The sequence below is a fragment of the Pinus tabuliformis genome, chromosome 1_2 (assembly GCF_031772625.1).
Source record: "Pinus tabuliformis cultivar Carrire ecotype Pingquan chromosome 1_2, CPIR1, whole genome shotgun sequence".
In the NCBI taxonomy this organism is placed as follows: domain Eukaryota; kingdom Viridiplantae; phylum Streptophyta; class Pinopsida; order Pinales; family Pinaceae; genus Pinus; species Pinus tabuliformis.
Genome location: NC_142298.1, coordinates 779,879,981 through 779,902,112, shown reverse-complemented (window position 1 = coordinate 779,902,112; position 22,132 = coordinate 779,879,981).

Below are 22,132 nucleotides of genomic sequence, written 5' to 3'. Positions count from 1 at the left end.
GACCACTTTTTAGATCCAATTCATGCCTTGCTGAGTGGTTATTGATTGAAGATATCCCTTTTGATGAGTATTTTGACCTATCTCTATTTAGAACCAAGTTTGAGAATGAACTTGTGATTACAGTCCTAGATCCATCGTTTATCAGATAACTTGAAACCCAACAAGCAAAATTGTCAATTCATCAGAACCTTTTGCACTCCCCTCTATCATCCTTTACCACTGATAGACTCCCTGAACTTTCTGAGTCAGCTTCAACATCTTTTAGCTCACCATCGTTTCCCCACATCTCTGAAGATCATCCCTCATCTCCATTCATACCTTCACTCCCCCATTAGCCCATCACTGCCCCTCAAACACCTATTACCCCTGTTACACCAACTCCCCTTATTGTCCCAAATCCTCCAGTTACCCCAACTCCTGTTCTCAATCCTGTACAGCTTAGAGCTATGGCACTCAGATATGCCCCCTTATAATGCCTGCAGCTCAAGGTGTCTTGCCAATAGATTATCAGAGTAAAATTACCTTATTTGATGGCACTGGAACCTACAGAGCTCAACAGCACACTAAGAAAAGGATAGATTATTTTGAACTACATGAGATTGACATAGGAGATGTCCAGATGAGAATCTTTCTCCAAGCTCTAGCTGGAGAAGTGAGAACATGGTTTAGATCTTTTCCCCCTCAGAGCATAGATAGTTTAGAAGTCCTTTACCAACAATTCCTAAATAGGTGGGAGAAGAAAAATAACCCCCTTCAAATTCTATCTGAATATGAAAACCTTAAAAGGGGACCAAACGAAACTGTTCAAGACTACTGCACTAGGTTTAACAATGTGTACAATGCAATCCCACTTGACCTTAGGCCTCCACCTGGTTTAGCCCTGATTAAGTTTCCAGACAAATTTGACACAGATATGGCTTTTCAACTTAGAGAAAGGAATCCCCCTACACTTGAAGATATGCAAAGTGTAGCAGTTAGCGTAGAAGCTAATCTGCTATCCAAAAGAGCTAGGGTTAGAAATGAGAGAAGAACACCTTTGAAAGATGAAACTTCACTCTTTGATCACAAAATGGATGCTTTAGATAAAGGAATGGAAATGTTAATGGATAAAGTAGAAGTCATTGAAAGAAAACCTCACTGGGATAACCAACAGGCTAATCCAGTAAGGAATGCAAACTTTAGGAAAAACCAAAACCGTAACACTGGTAAAAATGGGTCTGATCAGAACATTAGACCACCTTTCCAGGAAAATTATGCTGAGACTTCCCATCAAGAAGACCCTAAGATAGACACCAAAATCAACCTTATGGGCTTAGATGATGAAGAAACTGTTTTTATAACTGAGGATGATCAAGATTTATACATGCTTCAACAGTTACAGACTCAAACAGGAGAATCCTTTAACTATAAGCAGGGGTACGACTCTGCTATTTTCAAAGTACATAAATAGTACAACCTAAGAAGCAAGAAGAACATTGATGTTCCTGATCAGAATAAAAAAGAAATACCTAACCAGCCTAAGAAAGTAAAAGCTACAAATCAGAATCCTCAAGTTACAAAAACCTTACAAATCCTTTCTAGACCACATCCAAATCCTCCTAGTCCCACCATTGAAGATGTAACTAATAACCAACCATCTAATGAACAACCTTCCACTTCAGTCCCCCTCAATGGAACAGTGGAACGACCTCCAGAAATTATATTAGAAAATCCAAACAATGAAAAAGAAGAAAAGACTACTCAAAACTTTGGCTCTAAAATTTCAAATGTTCAAACTGAAAAAGCCCCTATGCCTTTCAATCTGGGATCAGAGGTGGCCAAGCTCAAAATCTCAGGGCCTTTGACAGAATTGGTTAAACATGAAACTTACAGATCTCAAATTAGTAAATCTTTAAGCTTCCGTGAGAATGAAGACTCTGTGAACCATTTTGATGATAAACCTAAGTTAATTTTTGGACTAGATGTTAATGAAAAGCCAGATGAAGGAGGGATACCACCCTTCTACATCAGCCTTAACATCCATGATAAAATCCTACATAATGCCATGCTAGACTCTGGGGCTTCACATAATCTTATGCCTAAGTGTGTAATGGAAAAGCTAAACTTGGATATCACTAGGCCTTATAAGGATTTCTGCTCCTTTTATTCAAGCCAAGTTAAATGCTTACGGCTTATAAAATATTTGTGTGTTTCCCTAGTTCAGTACCTTGCCAAGACTATACTTATGGACATAATTGTTGCTGATATACCCCCTAAGCATGGTATGCTATTGTCTAGGTCTTGGGGTGCCAAACTCCAAGGATCTCTACAACTAGACATGTCATATGCTACCATATCAGTCTTTGGACATCCCAAGAAACTGTATAGAGAGACTCTGATGAAGTATGTAGTGAGTACCTAGGAGAGACCTCAGAACTTTCCTATATATTCAATACATTCTGATATTGATTCTTTCATACTTTATAATGTTGAAACTAATCAAGAAGACACTTCAAGCAACATAACAGTAGAACCAAAAGAAATTGCAATATTAAAAGAAAATCAAAATGTCCAAATTCATGAAATTTCAGATAAAAAATATGACCTAGATACCTTATTCAAGAAGGATTCCACTACCCCGGATAAAAATTATGAGCATGAAATCCTATGGCATCTTGATTTTGATGGGTTTGTTAACAAACTAGGAGCAGGAGCAGGTGTATGGATTTATAACTTGGAAAACGATCATTCAGAGGGTCATGCCTATAGGTTAAACTTTAAATGCACAAACAACATGGCCGAATATGAAGCACTTTTGTTAGGTTTGAAATTGGTTAAAAGGTTAGCAGCCATAAGAGTCTCTATTATGGGAGATTATGAGTTGGTAATGAAACAAATTAATGCTGTTTACATGACCAGGGATCTTAGATTAGGATTTTATAGAGTAACAGTCATAGAGATACTAAATACCTTTTTAGAAAAAAACTTCTTGTTATTCCAAGAAATCACAACATGTAAGATCATAGCTTAGCCATGTCTGCTAGTACTTGTAATTTTCCCTTTCAGCCCAACCATCAGTACACTGCTGAGGTTAGGCATAGACCTTCCATTCGTGACAATTTAAAGAACTGGAAAGTATTTGAGAATGATCAGCAAATTAACAATTTCTTAACTTTAGATAATGAATTTGTAAATACCAACATAGACACAGACATAACATTAGATGTTGATTGCTCTAATAAAGTAGAAATTAACAAAATAGAAGATGATAAGATAGATAGATTTCATCCTACAAAGTTTACAAAATCAGATATTAGAAACCTAAAACAAATGGAAATTGATGAAGCCATTGATGAAGAAACTGAAGTCATAAACCTTAAAGACAATTTTCTACCCAAAGGATTAACTCCTTTGGAGGACTTATTTGATTTAAATGATATTCCTAAGAAGCCTAAAATGGAACCCTTCAAATTAGACATTGAGGAATGTAATATAGGATCTAAAGAGAATCCAAAATTGGTAAAACTATAAAAATAATTACCTCTCAATGAAAAACTGAAATATATGGAATTGCTGAAATAATTCCAGGATGTTTTTGCCTGGAGTTATGAGGACCTGAAATCCTATGATACTAGTATAGCACAACACACTATTCCATTAAAAGAAGATCAAAAGCCTTTTAGACAGAAGCTTAGAAGAATTAACCCTATTCTACTGCCTTCCATTGAAAAGGAGATCAAAAGAATGTATGAAGTTGGGATTATTGGACCTATCAGGTTGTCAGACTAGGTTTCCAATTTGGTACCCACAAGAAAGAAAACTGGTGCAATTAGGTTTTGTGTTGACCTTAGGAATTTGAACAAAGTTTCACTTAAATATAACTATCCTCCACCAAAAATGGATCACATATTACCAATGGTAGTAGGTTCCTCCAGAATCTCACTGCTAGATGGGTTCTCTGGTTATAACCAAGTCCTAGTCCACCCCGATGATCGGGCAAAGATTACATTCACTACTCCATGTGGCACTTTCATGTATGTGAAAATTCCATTTGGGTTGACAAATGCAGGGGCCACCTTTCAAAGAGCAGTGGACATAGCCTTTGCTAAAGAAATTCATGACTTCCTAGTAATATAACTTGATGACCTCACAACATTCTCCAAATTAGATCAGTGACACCTGGATCATCCTAGACAGTTCTTTACTAAATGTAGGAAATATGAAATTTCTCTGAATCCTAAAAAAAATTTGTTTGGGTTGGAAGAAGGAAAATTACTACGTCACATTATCTCCAAAGATGGTATTAGGATTGACCCAACGAGAGTTGAAGCCATTTTGCAGATACCACATCCCAGGAACATCAAAGAACTTCAAGCATTTTTAGGTAAAATAAAATTTTTGAGGAGATTTATCTCTAATTTAGCTGAGTTAATTAGATTACTAAACAACATGTTAAAGAAAGATTCGACTATTAAATGGACTCTAGAGGCTAAAAGTCATTTGAAGATATAAAGTTAGCCTTGACACAAACACTAGTCCTCATCAGTCCAATGTTTGATAGGGAATTCATCATATTTTCTTTTGCTTCAGAACACACCATTGCTGCAGTCCTCTTGCAGAAAAATGATCAGGGTTTTGAATAGCCAATAGCCTTCTTCAGTAAAGCCTTGAGAGATGCACCTTTAAAGTATAACATAATGGAAAAGTAGGATTTTGCTCTGGTTAAAGCTATTAAAGATTTCAGAGTTTATATCTTGTACTCTCATATAGTAGCTTATGTTCCCAATGTTGTAGTCAAGGACATTCTAACACAGGATGGACCTGATGGAAAGAGAGGAAAGTGGATAGCTACAATATTAGAGTATGATTTAGAAATTAAACCTACAAAATTGATCAAAGGCCAAGGTTTGGCTAAGCTCATGGTTGAATCAAACTATCAGGCCCTAGACATAAACTTCATTGCAGAACTGGATAACAAAGAGGAGATGGTGACTCCACAGATCAGCCAAGCCTTTATAGATTCACCATGGTATGCTAACATAATATACGTTCTACAAAACCTTCAACCTCCTCTAGAGCTATCTAGGACTAAAACTAGGTTTTTAAAGATGAAATCCTTGAAGTTTTGCGTAATTGATAATGCTTTGTTTTGGAAAAATCATGAAGGCATCTTTCTAAATTGTTTATTAAAGGAGTAATCTGAAAAATGTTTGCAAGAGTTTCATGCAGGTGACTGTGGGGGACATCTCTATTGGAAGACAACAGCTGATAATATATTGAGGGCTGGTTTTTACTGGCCCACTCTGTTTGCTGATGTTAAGAAGTTTGTAACCCCATGCCACAAATGTCATATTTTTGAAGGAAAAAGGAAACTATTGCCATTACCTTTGAAACCTATATCTACTGAAAAACCATTTCAACAGTGGGATCTTGAATTCATTGGTGAAATCCATCCCCCTTCCTCTGCCCAACGTAGATGGATCTTAACTGCCACAGATCATTTTACAAAGTGGATAGAAGCCATACCCTAAAGACAAGCCACTGATACTATCATAATGGGTTTTCTTGAGGCCAACATTCTGTCCTGATTCGGTTGTCCCACTAAAATCATCACAGATAATGTTGCAATCTTTAAATCAAAAAGTATGATTGATTTTTGCAACAAGTATCACATAACTGTTGACCATTCCATAGCCTACTATCCCCAGAGAAATGGACTTGCAGAGTCTTCCAATAAGAGCTTAATGAATATTATTAAAAAAATGTTGGAAGATAATAAGAAGACCTGGAATAAAAAACTAGTGAATGCTTTGTGGGCATACAGACTGACCACAAAGAAATCTATTGGCACTAGTCCCTATCATCTAGTCTATGGAATGGAGGCTATCTTCCCATCTTCTTTGGGAACTCAAGTGATGAAATTACTCCAAGAAGCATAGGTTGAGGCAAATTATATTCAGAGAAGGATCAACGAGACTATTCATTTGCATCAAACCAAGGAGTAAGTGTATATTAGGTCCCAAGTTGTGCAGGAGAAAATCAAGAAAGCATTTGACAAGAGAACCAAGGCAGAACATTTCTATCTAGGGGATAAAGTCTTGAAATGGGACTCAAGAAGGGAATATAAAAGGAAACATGGGAAGTTTGACTTCCTATGGAGAGGTCCTTACATTATTTATGCTTTCAGAGGTAATAAAGCATATTTTCTCAAGGAATTGGATGGTGAAGAAGTAGAAGGAGGACCAGTAAATGGTCGAATGCTTAAGCACTATATAGATCCCAGTCACTAATTTTACTAAAAACTTGTACATATTATATCCTTCATAAATTTTAGTTTGGATTGGAAGGTAAATTTTGGAGTTGAATCCCGAAGAGAAGGCCCTAAGCTTCAAACTTTTCACTGTCAATAAATATCAATAAAGCAACAAAGTAAAAGGGAAGTTGGAGAGTAAAGTCACAACAATTCAGAAAGCCATTGATCTACTAGTTCTTGACATTTCACCAGTAAATGCCATCTCCAAGTGGAGCCATTGTTATGTCCCTATACCAATAGGTATCATAATTTTTGAATGGATGAAGTCAAAACTGTAATATGTACATACCTTTTCTTTTTTGCAAATGTTATCCATATTCAAAAAATCAAAAAAATAAAAAAATGTAAAAAGGGCATGTTCCAAAAGAAGAATGAAAGGACAAAAAAAGAAATGAAAAACGTTAAAAAAGATGAAAAATGAACCCCAAGAAAAAGAAAAAGACCAAGAAAGTGTGCAAGTCCAAATGCCATTGCTATCTTACTTTTTGAACAATAATGATTGTGTGCAACTTGTTGCTTATGCTGCAATCCATGGTAACCAAACAATATAAACTTGGTTGTTCCATGTTTTGAATTTCAGGCTTAAGAGATAGAGAATAAAATCTGACCAAACTGTTTAATCTTGGCAGATAAGTAGATAGATAGAGAAAATAAAAAGGAGTTGAACAGTTTAATCCGAGCCCTTGGATGTAATAAGGATAGATTTAGATAGATTTCTATTGTAAAAGAAAATAAAAATGTTTTGATAAGGGTTTTCTAGCTTAAGTCCACCCTAATAAAGAGTATAAAAAATGGTACGATGAGTAGATGGGTAAGTAGTTGAATGGTTGCAGAATTCTGATGAATGATTAGCTAAGATCATATCATTTACTTCCATCATCAAGTTGCTAAAGTGTGGATGATAATGAAACATTTACAAAGTCAAATAATTAATTTCCCCATTCATTTTACCTCTAATTTCACTAATTTCCCATAAGTAAAGTCAAAAGTACCTAAAACCTTAAGTTAAAGGGGCTCAGAGCGTTTCTCTGACTTCTAGAGGGACTAGACCCTCGGCCCAATAACTTATAGGATCTAAGTACTAAAACCCCCTTACCAACATTCACTTCCTTCATAATTCATCCATTTCATCTAAAAATCCCTTTTCCTAAGGTGAAATCATCATTTGCCTAGGGAAAGTAATTAAACCTACACACAAAACCCCTTTTTCCCACAAAAAAGCATTTAGCCCAAGTTATAATGTGTGAGTGTGGATATATAAATAAATGTCAATACATTATACTTAGCGCATTTTCCTTCCGCCTTCATTTCATATTAACTTTAATTTTCGCTATATATATTTAACTCCTATAAATAACCCTTTCCCCTATTATTTACTAAAAACCCATATAATAAATATCCTGTCCCCACGGTTCGAAATATAAACCTTATTAGTAAATTAATTAAATGGATTAATTAGTCGATCCTTGACTAATTAAGAACCATAACCCTCTGCCAAACAAAAAGGGGTTAATTAACGAAACAGTGATTAATTAATAACCTGTTCCTCCAATCATATCACCCCCAACGTCATTAAGCCACCCTAACCCGCAGTTAATATCCCATCGGGCCCCGCCATTAACTCCTCGATCAAATCACACCCCCAATCACCATGTGATCTGATTCCTTCAGATCCAACGGTTGACGCTCATATCGTGCGGCCTTTGAAGGCCAACCCTTAGTCGCCTGATGTGAGCAGTTTCACTATTCACCCCGCCGCTATGTGGCACCTGATGAATGGCATCAGAGAGCCTCTCCCCAAAACCATTTATCCCGAAAAGCGGTGTGATAAATTCTGCTTATCGCCTCTACTACATGACAAAACAACTATTGCTTTCCCATTATACCTGCCAATATCATTGACTTTACACATAAAGCCAAAAAACTCATTGTTTTTTGTTTTTTATTGTGAAAAGGACGTTCTAACTTCCATGCAAAGCACAGAGCACGTTCAACTGCAAACCTGCTACCAACTGTCAACTTTCCGAAGCCACTGAAACTCCAGACTACCTTGCAGACCTGTGCGCTTCCTGCAAACAGTGCACAATCACCATTTCACCATTCAAACAACCGAAATCAGGTATTTACCCCATTTCCACTGAGAAACCCTGTTTTCTTGCCAAACCTGAGCTAAATTGCTTTAAAAATTAAGTAATTTAGTAAATTAATCCACCTGGTAGTCCTGAAACACTCTGAAATAGACCAATTGTTCCCAATTTCCCTGAAACCCTTTGCCCCGTCCTTGAATCCACAAGAACCAAGGATGGAAGCCCCAATTGCACTGAATGTCATGCCCATTACAACTCCTCATAGGGATTTAGACCACCTTCCCCTTGCAGACAAGGACTTCCAGATTAAAGATACCTTTGTCTCAAAATCCCCTTTAAAACTCTTTTGCAAGTATAGAGACCAGTACCTGAACCAAGCCGACTCCATTGGACTTTGGGAATCAGGTTTTCCTAAGTACCAGTTCCCTAGAGTGCATGTATTCCCAGAAATTGTACATTACTGCCACATGAACTATGATCCTATCCAAAGGGTAGTAAGAACTCCTAACCAGTCTATTCTATTTACTATCACTGCTGAATCCATTAACCATATGCTTCAATTGTAGCCAAGCCTAAGCCTAAGCCCTCTTTCAATTGGAGACATGCTAAATAGATACCCAACACTCACTTCAGTCAGACTAGCCCAGTTATTCCATATTTTTATCAGAGAAGAACAATATATCCCAAAGGACCCTCCTCCTTATCTATGGACTATATTCTCCAGCCTCACTCGAGATATTATAGATATGATATCCAGTATACTAGGCTACACCACTAGTGAATTTGTTGATGAGATCATAATATCCATCATGTCAACCTACTCTCTTGGCCAACCATCAGCCATCATATTCGACTACGCAAAGTTTATTTCTAACAAAATGCATGATCAATTCATGAGGTTGGAAAATGAAAGAGTGTTTAAGTATTCCTCAGTTTTGTATCATTTATTCTTGTACTACCAAGCTGATAGATTTCTAATTGCCCTCCAAGAGCAAGATACAAGATGAAACCCCAGATCAGTGATCTTCTGGACTTCATTGACGCATCGATTTGATTCTCAATACTCCTATAAAGACTTCATAGACCTCTTTGTTTATCCTGTGACAACCATGCTGCTAGGAAGCCCTCCACCAAGAATTAGTGCAGACATCGGGTGGGTCTTGCAGTTGCCAAAACAATACAAAGTGGGGGATTGGTACTTGTACCAAAACCACAATGAAATCAGAATTTATGGATGTGAATTTCCACCTTACAAATTGTCAAAGTACCTCCCCATGAGATTGTTTGCTCTGGAGTATTATAGGCAAATGATCAATTCAGATGAGGTGCAATTATTAAAAGCTAGAAGAAATACCAACTTAGAATAAAATATCAATTTGGCCCATTCATTTGTAACAGTAGAGAAGCAGGAAAGGAGGCAGATGAAATCCTCCAAAGATTGAAACTGAAGCAAAGTTTCATGTGGACCTATGATCCCTACAACTTCATTTGTGATAGGAGACAAAAGAATAAACTACCTCCTTACATCCACCACAGAATCCCTGAAATTGAACAATATGCTAATCAAACTAAATGGGTGGAAGACACTTTGATAGATCGAGATTTTACAGAGGTTGCCGTTGATAATGTATTAATGGACTTAGACAGAAGACTTGATGAGGATTCCTTTGTACAGGTTCCAAGAGAGTCTCAGTCTAAGATACAAGCACAAGGCCACAGTGGGCAGACAGAAGAAGCAGGTCCATCAGCAGAGGCAGGACCATCAGGGCAACTAGAATCTTTAGATCAAGTAGGGCCATCAAAGCAACCAAAACTTTTAGAACAGCTAAACGAATTTGAACAGCCTAGGATTTGAGAGGAGCTTGCTCAAACTGAACAAATCATTAACAGTCCTCCTATTTTGCAAACTCCTCTTAATGAGGAAAGGAACCTTAAAAGAGACAGAGAGGAAGCCACTCCCTCCAGTAGGCCTATTGACCAAACCTATGCTAAGAGGCAGAGGTTAAATCCATATGCAGAGCAAGAATACACTGAGGAAACAATAGGGATTTTAGGGGCAGAGAGGACAGAAAGCAAGCACAACACTCCTTCAGGAGGGACACAAGAACCTTCCACCTCTCAAACTCAAATGTTAGAAAGGAAACAGAGTGTGGAAGTATCCTCCTTTAGGGCTCCCATAGGACAGAGCCAAGACATCAAAGAAAAATACAAGGAAATCAAGGCAAGGAATGAAAGGTTGAAGGTGCAAAGCTATGCACATTATCTAAGGATGGCTCCAACAAACCAAACAAGGCTAATGTCAGCCTTTGATATAAAAGAAGGGAAAATGAAAATGAGCTTTTTGAAGCCAACCACTCAACAACCAAAGTCAATGGCAGATTATCTTAAGACAGATTTTGAGGTCATGGCAAAGGATATCCATCCTATTGACCAAATTGAGTTGCATAAACAAACTAGAGAAATGGTCTATTCCACATTGACCAGCAAAGCCATAGCATCTCACCAACTTCAGAATTCACTGAACAACATCTCAGCCCAATTCTAGTTGGAAAAGGCCTCTTCTCAGGCCAAAGACACTAGAATAAAGTCCTTAGAGGACTTGGTCATAGAGCTGGGACATGATCCCAAGGATGTTAAAGTAGCAAAGCAACTGATAAAGAAGAAAAATGATGACATAGTTGCACTAAAGAAGTAGCTCAAGATTCCTCCTCTTCATCATCCTCAAACAGCTGAAGTTTTGGAAACACAAAAGGAGGAAGAACTTATGGACCTAGTCCTTAAGTTAAATGACCAAATGAAGGAAACTGAGTAAGAATTGGATAATTTGATATAGTCCAAGAAGAGTGAGTTGGTCACCACTCCTCAGATTATAATACCTACAGTTTCCACAGTAGTGCCCTCTACCTTGGCAGCTGCCTTAGTACCAACAATTCCAGTAGCAACAACATTGCCCATGATAGGTACTACATCAGGCACAGGTACATGAACTAGCACAAATATACCCACAGAGAAAACTACAGAATTGATCAAGGCCATGGAAGAAATGAGTATCTAGGCCACTGAGCTTAAGAAGCTCAGAGAACAGGTGTGAAATCTGGAAACCAATTATAAACTTGTACGAATACAACATAAAGAGGAAACTCAGAGGAACCTAAGGATGGCAGAAAGGATAAAATCCCTCGAGCAAGATTTAACACTACAAGAACCATTGGGAGACATGAGAGAAATCCTTTGGGCCAACATCATTGATTCCATCAATGATGTTTGGCCTTCTATTCAGATTATTTTTTAGCAAACAGAATTGGTCAAGATGGCTATAGAGGCAATCCACAAGACAGTGGAAGAATTGGGAAATAAACCAGAAGAAGCCAATCAGTTGATCACCTTTTTGAACAGCAAAAACAAATATCAGCTAGATGAATTGGATATAGATGACATAATAGCAACAATCATAGAAATAAAAAAATTTCTCACCAAAAGGAACTTAATGCTTAATCTGGAGAAAAGATGTCAGAGCATCCAAACAGACATTGATAGCTTTATGCTAAAGTATGAAATCTTAAGAGAAAAAGGACTCCCTAGTCCTATGGTGATCCATGATAAGTTGATGACCCAGGAAGATTATGTTGACAATTTAAACAAGTTGGCCAAAAGCCAAGCTAGTACTTCAGGGGTGAAATCTTTACCCACTGGAAGGGTACTATATGATGGCCTAGAGAATATGTTCTACATAGAACATGAAGTTAAGCACTTATTCACAAGCAAACCAAATTTTTCTACGTACACAGAATGCAATGAAATCTACAGGAAGATGATAATGATGAAGTTACGTGATAGTGAATGGTGGACCAGTTTGACTGATTTACTATAAGTTACTATAATAAATCTATAAGGTAAAATGTAGCTACTAAGTAAAACAAGTAATACCAGATTAAAACATCACAGGAAAAGAGTATCAGTAGGTCAAAGATAAAAGTGATTCTAGCACACAATTACAAAGCAACTACAAGAGCCAAATCCGAGTCATAACAACCATCACAGTCACAATAAAAGGGATAGCTAGAAGATAGTTCTCCATCTGTCTCTATCTTCGTGTTGAAGATATTTTTGTTTCCTAGAATAATTCTCATATAGTTATGAGATATTTTGAATCAATTTTTGTATAAATACTTCACAAATCAAAGTAATTAGGGTGGATTAAAATACATTTCTGTAGACATATTATTTTTGAGCCAAGGAGCTATTGTATTCAAGACTGGACTGGTTTTACTGGAAATGAAATAAAGCTGAGGACATTTCACTGGATTCTTGTGCACAATTGGAACAAATAAGTATCATTTTCTCATGTCTAAATATTGTATTCTCTTTATGTTATGAAATATTCACATGTGTTTCTTATATAATCTTAAAAGAAAACAAGGAATGATATCATCAGAGTTAGATTAAGTGCTCTCTGTTTTAACTATTTGCTTTATTTATGTTTTCTACTAAACTGCCTTGGTTTGGGGATTCTTAATTGCCCCCTTACTTCCTTAGTTTACCACCCCTTTTGGCCCATAGTGGAGGATTCTTCATTTCCCTTTGCTACTGGCCATCCTTCCTTTCTTCATCCCAATCCCAGTTAAGTATTCTTCATTACCCTTAGCCCTAGTTAGGACTCTCACCCATTTAAACCTGCAGATTTTCTCTTGTTGTGCTATCATGCCCTGTGGACTCTTACCTCAGTGATAGATCAAATTCAATTAAGCCTTTCTTGAATAACCCAATGGCCTAAATATTTTCTCTGCCCATCTGTCTTCTTAATTCCACCACTCAATAAAAGAAAAACAACCCTGAACACTAAGAATTAGCCTAAAATCTTATTCAAAACAAAGTTAAATTATAAAGAGAGAGCCCTCTCTGGACTTAGTTTGGCTAGAACCTGAGTCTAAAATATTGGTTTGTGGTTACCTAGGACTTTTCCTTCTTTCATAACTTCTAAGGAAAAAATCTGAGTGATAACATGTGGAACAAGATTGTTAATCGAATTGATGATAATTTTTGTGTGACGATTTTAGGAGGAACAATTGAGGTGAATAAGATTAGATTCATAGATTAGAGGTATAAATATAAACCTATCAACCTTCTATCTTCCTCATCTAGAGTTATCAAAGCTTCCTCTTTAGACCCTTTATTTCAAAGCTATCTTATTCCTCATAAACCTTAAACTCCCCAATTATATGGTCAACCCCATATTCACAAACCTAACATCCCCATTAGGCCTATTTTCAATGGTATAGCAAATCCCACTCACAACCTTAGTCTCTTTATTACTAAAAAACACTAATATTTTCTTGTAAAAACCTCCTCCTTCATAAAGGAATCTTCTGACTTCATCCATTGAAAAAAGGACATTCAATTGGATGAACAAAATATTATGGTTAGCTTTGATGTAGTATATTTATTCACTAAGATCCTAGTGCCTGAAGCCATTGACCACAAATCTAAGTTCGTCAACCATGGCCTTAACATTTTTCATATCTACCTTTCTTCTACCATGTCGACCTTTGAAGGAAAATTTTATGAGAAAACCAAAAGCACAACCATGGGATCTTATGTATCCCTAATTATTGCTAACAACTTTATGGAACATTTTGAAACCATCACCCTAAATATTTTGAATATGAAACCAAAATGTTGGTACCATTTTTTTGATGATATTTTTATCTTCTAGTCTGATGTATAATCCCCTCTTATCATCTTCCTCGAATGCCTTCACAAAATACCCCCCCCATATCTAATTCACAATGGATCTAGAGAATTATCAATCTCCTCCATTTTTTTACATCCTCATCTCTTGTCTTCCAGATGGATCTCTCTCCCACCATATTTACAGGAAAAATGTTAACAAAACATGTATCTCTATGTCCATTCACAACGTCACCTTACTAAAAAATCCATAATATTGAAAACCATATTCACTCATGCCACTCAAATTTTTGACCCCAATTGCTAGAGAAATAAAGAACCCAATTACCAAATCCTTAATGGTTGATCGTTACCCAATCTCCTAAATTAGGATATATTTTCATGGGCTAAGAATCTAATTTCTAAAACTTCCATCTTATCGTAGCACCGTGCTCTTCTCTCTTCCTCATTAACAAAAAATTACATTAATATGCTTGTAAAACCTAGCAAGATTCTTAATCAATTACTATGATCTTCCAACGATAAAATTGGATCACATGATGGGATTAAGGGCTTATCAAATCCCTTGCTCCTATGGAAATTCTTTCATCAATCAAACAAGGTCTTCTTTAAAATCCTATATCAAGTAACACATAATTGACACAACCCATAAACACATCTCAAAATATTCCATTTTTTAAATTCATTTCAAAATAAACACCTCATTTTCTTCGATCAAACCAAAATCTTAGTGTACGCATGTGAGTATGCCTCTTTCATCATAAACGTAGTGTTTGAAATTGAGAAACACCTTGTAACTTCAATCAATAAGATGGTTATAAACTTAGTCAATCTTGGCATCCCCTCATTCTTCACCTTGACCACTAAGCCATTTCCTAGTCAATTACAATAACTAGCTTGGGGTGGGTTGCTAATGAAAGGCTTAAGTATGGCATGATAATTTCAAACAATACATGTCCTATCTAATTTTTGTGTCAAAGATGAATAAGATCTAGACTTAAGTAAAATTTCTCTTTCATTCATTGAGATAAGGTATTCAACACATAACCCACTTTTTGAAATAATTTATTTCTTCTGCAATCAATTCATTAAGGGCCTACTATGAATGCTTTTAAATCCTCTTTCCCTAGTAGGCCTTATTCAAAAGAGCAAAAATGTCCCATGCCCCACTCTTTCTCTCAGCTCTCTTTTATTTCTTGGTCCTCCATGTGGCCCTCAAACTTAGCTTTCCCTTTATCCCCTCCTTTTATTTAAAAACATTCTTTATTTTTGCCTTTCCTTTTAGTATTCTTTGAACTCTCTCTCTTAATTTAATATATTTGTAATGTTATTAAATAAACCTTAATTAATAAAATAGTTTCCTTGTTAGACACCATTTTTCTCCTTCCCTTCCCTTCCCTTCCCTTTCCTTCAAGTTTTTTATTTTCAAATTCTTCAATTCTTATTTTGCAACAATATTTTATTATGATTATTCTCACTGCCCATTATTGATTAATAATATAACCATATTTTATTTTGAACATATTGCATATCAATTATCACATCATTTTAAAGTATACTATATTCTAGCATCATTAAATACTTATTCTCTCATAATTTTTATATTAATTTGTTATATAATTTATATCTCATTTCTATTTTATTACTCTTTCATGATCTTCAAACTCTTTCCAATCTTATATTTTTAATCAATGTACATAAACCTCTCGTACTAATCTTCCTGGGGTAACTCATTTCATTTAGTTCTCTTTGTTATTCATAATTTGTGGAGATTCATTACTAGAAAGGTTTAACCTCGTATTCCAATTTACACCATTCATTTTAAAAGCAATAATTTCCCATTTAATAAATAAATTATTTGGTATGTTCTATAACTATACATTTATAACTAACATTAATTTCTATAAATTTTATTCATTATATTTTAATATTTAACTAATAGAGAACATGACATTTTTCTTGGATATTTTTGGATCATAATTTTGCCTCAAATGTTATCCAAAAAAGCCATTTTATCTATTAATTAAACTGGATTTTTACTTTTATTATATTTTTTCAAATTACATAATTTGTAAATAATAAATATTATTTACATTTACATTTTTATTTTTTTTGATGAAGTGAGAGTAGATCCTTCTATTGAACTTTATCATAAAAATAAATTACATAATGTACATAATACCCAAAGGAGTAGTGGTCTATAAATATATCAACCACACTAAGCCTTGGTTAATAGGCCAAATGCCCACAATCCGGGCCGAGGGTCCACAAAACTTTACATCGAGACCTATGAAAAGCAAGCTATCGCCAAAACCATGCGATCTACCTCCAAAGATCTGACGGTTGAGAAGCTATATCAGAAAGCCTCACTGCGAACCTTTAATCTTTAAATTAGACCCGATAAGCATATTGAGTCAGCTATATAAAATATTTCGGGTCCGCCAAGGAGGATAGCCCTCGAGCATGTTATCTGCCCGAAACCCACCAAAAGCGGGTGATCCCAACCATGCTAAGTAACTGGCACGAGATTTAACAACATTTTCAGACCCGAAGCCTAATAAATCCATCGCTTAATGAATTTTGGATCTGTTTGGCATGTTAACCGTCTTGCCATTTGCCATACTAAATTCATAGGATTGCGTCTATTTTTGCCTATCTGCCAACATGTTGACTAAGCTCCCCAACGTAGCTAATTAAAAGGAAATATTTAGTGTATATCGGTTTCATTTGAAGACTTGTCCTGTATATTGTATCCCACCTGAGAACCATAGGTTTGTAGAGTTATAGGTACATTTTCCCACTTGAGGACCAAAGATAGATATAGGTTGGGTACCTGACATCCTATTCGCATATTTCCATGAACTGCTTCACCATGTAGACTAAACTTCCTTTGTTTCCATTAATTTTCATCTTGCGTGTTTCCCTTGCTCTGATAGAACTCCCTGCTTGAGGTCACCTGTCTGAGACACTCTTCCCTCAATCTTCCTTGGGGGTCTCTATCCAGTCATACTTTTTATTTCTCTTAGAACAGAGTGCGCCTTGATTAGCCAAGACATCTGCTAATTTGTTGGTTGTTCGACGCACATGAATGAAAGTAAGGGTTCTCATGTTCTTCAAGTGAGATTGAATACGTTGATAGACTTGCAGTAGCCGCCAATGTTTCAATACTTTGTCTGGTGCTAAGCCATAGCAAATTTTCTTGACCGAATTAATAATCAATTCAGAATCAACTTCAATCATGGTATTATGTAGATTTGAGTCCCTCAAGATTTCTAAGCATTGGTCAAGGGCCATGAGCTTTGCCATATTATTAGTGGCTTTTCCCAAATGACTATGAAAAATGGTTTTTATGAAGCCCTTTTCATCTCTTATGACTCCTCCATAACTAGCCATGCCAGGGTTTCCTTTTGAGGCCCCGTCTATATTGCATTTCATAAAACCATGGGGGGGAGGTTGCCAGAAATCCTTCTCCACTCTCATATGACATACATTCTTGTTTTTTCCCTGGGGGAAAAGCCCCTGTAGAACCAAATGTAGTAGTATCTGCACCTCTGGATCTTTAGGTTGGTTATCAGGGGGGTTTCTTATGACGGTTCCTACCATCTCATTGAGTTGTCTTATAATCTAAGCCATGATGCTGTGGGGGGAACCTTTCCTGTCCTTCAATATTCTATTGTTGCATTCTTTCCAGACATCCCAGATTAGAAAACCTGGAACTAAAGCCCAAGCTTTGTTGATTATTTCATTATGAGGGAAATGTTTCCTCCAGTTCTTCAAAGTGCTGGTGATGCTGCCCATGTCCCTGTCTATTTGTCTGAATATTGAAGCTAACTGTTATTGGGAAAACTAGTGTCTATGTAGAGCTTCTAGTCCCACTAAGGTTGGTAGCTACCTTAGAAACAAACAAACTAAAACTACTTTCATTTTCCTTTATGAGAAATAGATAACAGGGGAATAAGGAGACCAACCTCTGTCTTGCGCTTGGTTCCTTGCTCGATTCCTCTCCTTTCTGATAGATCTTTGCTACTCACTTCCTCGTCTACCCAGCTTCAAAGAGCACCTGTAGAATCAAAGCAGCATAACACTATCCAAGAACATAGATCTATTATCATAAACAATATAGGACCAGATATATATTGACCACACAAATGCATATAACATCAATCATACAAGAATGTGGAGGAAAACTTGAATAGCTTTATTTATAATCAACAAAGAGCAAAGAGGATTACAACCAATTGTTCTGACCCACCATCATCCTCTCAGCAAGAAATCCCTTCTTAACCTCATGAAAAGCTTAGATCACCCAACACTATGATATTGCACCAAGAAACCAGCAGCACTTCTTTGCAAGATACAAAATTCTAGCCTCCAGATCTCTTGGATGAGGGATCCATATATAGATGTTTGCAAGGGGGGTGAGTCAGCTTTTGAGAGTTGATTAGTGTCCTCTCTCTGATAGTTCTTTATTCCACTTGGAGATTGATGATCTCTTACTCATCCCTGGGTGAATGCAGAGAGGCAAGTGTCACAGGAGAAGTTTCTAGAAGATTCCATGATCCTCCACCTTGCAGATTGATCTTGCCATTTGTCCACTCTCGCCCATCGCACCCCATAGAAGGGCTTTTCAAGATGCATCGCACCTCCTGTGTGTATTTAGGCGGGATGCAATGCGCTTTGACCATGGAGCAGGTGAGATGGTCCGGTTTTGACCGGTTCTGAGCGGTTTTTCATGGAGAACTTCTGGGAGAAGATGTAATCAGTTGACCTTGTTCTTTTAGAGGTTGGAACAACACTTTTAGGGACTTAAGAGCCCTTGGTTTATGGACATTTATGATTGGGGTTGCAGTGCCCAAAAATGTCTATAACAGTTGCCCCCTAAAGCATGAGGTCGTTAATCTGTTGATGTCGGGTGAAATGCTTTATCATGAGGATATGAAGTTTTTTCAAGCTGAAAGGTGACCTGTAATAAGATACAATACAATACATTATCTTCATAATATTTTCATGATCTAGCTGAGGTGGGCATTCCCATGCTCAGCTTTATAAATTCATTTTCATGTACATAAGACAGACAATCTTCTGAGTGTAGACTGATGATTCTGGTAGAGCCATCACCCCTTGGGTTGGATGATTATCTGTGCAGTAATGATGTACATTTGATGTCTTTATTTTCCTGAATATATATCGCAGCCCGGATGGATGAAACTAGATCCGGGGTCTTCAATATCGTTCGATCTTCACTCAAAGTACAAGTCAATCCATGTGAGAGATGTTCTGGGGTTGAACATGAAAAGACATCGCCTGATTACCAGCCAATGATGTAAGCTGTTAACAGGCGCGAGAGGAATCACCAATAATGATGATGACCCTCAAGGTACTACAGTACAATTCACGTGGTGTGAATAAGGGACTTGGCGTCAAACACCACGCAAAATCTTTCGGTCGAAGGCCGTTGATGTAAACCTGTCGCCGGAAGTGAGAAACTTGCCATTGAGGCATGCAAGCTTCAAAGTACTGAATGGGTTGTTCCTAGATCGACTTCTTGGATAATGAGCTGATGTCGACAAGAAGCGATCCGTCATAGGATTGCCTTAGTGAATCCCACATCAATGACATGGAACGGAGCAAATGATTTTAATGGAGGTGAAAACGATCTGGTGATATAAGGTTCAGGGTGGTAGTCATGAAAGAATGGAGCGTAAATGTATTGCAGTGGGTGAGACACAGGTGAATTCTCTGAGCGACTTCTCTTGAACATATCGGCGACACTGACATGATGGACTGGTAGCATTAACCCCAAATATGGATGGTGTGATGGAACCATGGTGATGTGACCAATGAATGGAACAACCCAACCCGACTCGAATGCGGAGTGAAAGTGTCATGTTCAAAAGCGACTTGCTACCAATAAAGTTTCTTCAAGTTTTCTTCCCAATTTTTCCCCAGTCATTGCTAACCAGTACCTCTTTATCTTTGTCAAGCTTGAGGAGGATAACATATGCTTGTTCTATAATTTTCCCTTCGGGCAAACCTATCTCTATGTTTTAACGAGCCTAGCGATAGTGAAACTCGTTCTTGTCTGTATGGACAAGTTTGTCACTATTCGGTTTTAACGAGTTTAACGACAAGGATAACTCGGTCCTTTTCAATTTTAGAGAGTCTGAAAAGGGATGTAAAGAAAACTCGAATAATCCTTTTTCATCATATAACCCCTTGAGTCTGAAAAAGTATAAAACAATACAAAAGGGATGAATTTTCAGTAATTTTAACGAGCCGAATGAAACAAGCACTCGATCTTTTTGTGTAATAATCCCTCAAGTCCAAAAAGATTAAAATCTAAAGGAGGGATAGCACTTCCAGTCCCTTTAAAGAGCTGGAGAGGCCAATTGCTCGGAAATCTTTTCATATTTTACGAGTCAGTTGAAAAGAGCTTAAATGAGACACGTTTTTTGAGGAACGAGTGATAAATATGGGTAGCCGCTGATTCCAGATAAGGTTTGGAATTTTCCAATCACGGAAGTGTCACAAGGAAGGCTAACAAGATCACTCTTCGTAGTTGTTCCTCAAAAAGGGTAAACAATCAAATGGAGGTGAATGATCGGCCAATATAGAGTGGAGGTGATGAAGAGAACACGACCAAGGCTTCAAAGGCTGGTGATAATACATTCACGATGGTTATTTACAAGAAAAAGGTTCACTTTTTAATGAGCTTAAACTCTGGGGGAACATTTGCTCATTGCTTATTTTTATCTTTTAATGAGCTTGAATTCCACGTTAAAACTGCTCGATCCAGTGGTATAATAAGGATGTCTCATATAAAAACAACATTTTTTCAAAGCTTTTCCCCACATCCTTTCTTTATGCATGTTAGGAAACGACCAATCCTACGAGTTTAAAGGGTTAGAGGACCTATAAATTTAAAAAATAAATGGTCGCTCTTTGCTTGCATGCCAAAAGGTTTGCATGCCCCTAGGTATAGAGAAGTAGAGTTTCCAGGTTACCCCTCAATTTGCAGACAAAACACTTGTTTTATCGGGAAAGGCCTACCTTTTCCAGGTTACCCCTCAATTTGTAGACAAAACATTTGTTCTATCAGGAAAGGCCTACCTTAACAGAAGTATCTTATTCCGGTCTAATCCCATTTTCCAAAATGGATGGGTGTGTCAGCCAGTCATATATCCTCTGCGGAAACCTACCCTATACCCAAGGTTCTCCTGTCGAAACAGGCCAGGGTGCATGCCCCCTGGGTTTCAGTCATATCCTCCGAATCACTCGCGCTCATCAAGAGGACGGACTGGGGATTGATGAGACATTCCTTGCGTGAAAATACCATTCAGGGTTGGTATATGACTATTTGCTATGTGTGAACGGGGAATGAAAGTTTCTCTACGAGCTTGACCACTCTTCCTTCATGCGGAAAACACATTACTCTAGAGAGTGAGGAGACAATGGCTCCCATGCAATAAATATAGTCTCGTCCAAGGAGTAGATTATAATCCAGGGGTCCTTGGACTACCATTACGTTCATGTGAATGGTTTTCCTTCTCAACGTTATCAACAAGTTGGGAAGGATCCCTAATGGTTGACTGGTTCCTTTGTCAAAGCCTATTAGATTTCTCATCTCAGGCAAAAGAAATGGCAAACCAAGCGCTTTCCAAGTAGTTGAGGAAAGGATACTCACAGAAGCCCCTTCATCTATGATGGTACCGGCCATGACCATTCTATATATTTGAGCAATGATTCGAAATGGTACACTAGCCGATAAGCGAGGTCTGCCTAGTAGATTCCAATCAAAGGAAACAACCAGGTTGCTTGGAGGTGGGACCGAATAGACGGCCGGGTATGACTCTGACGAACTTCCTTCCTACGGTAAAGGAACGGGTAGACTGCCCCCATGTTCATCGGAGTCTATGCTTACGAAAAGAATTTGGACGGTGTCATCCTTGTTCTCTTCGGTGACTGTATCATCTGAAGATGGATCCTCCGAAGGCAAGACCGAGTCAACTGCCGCCTCAACCTTTTAACTTTCATCTGGTGTGGATTCAGATGTTTTATCTTCAAT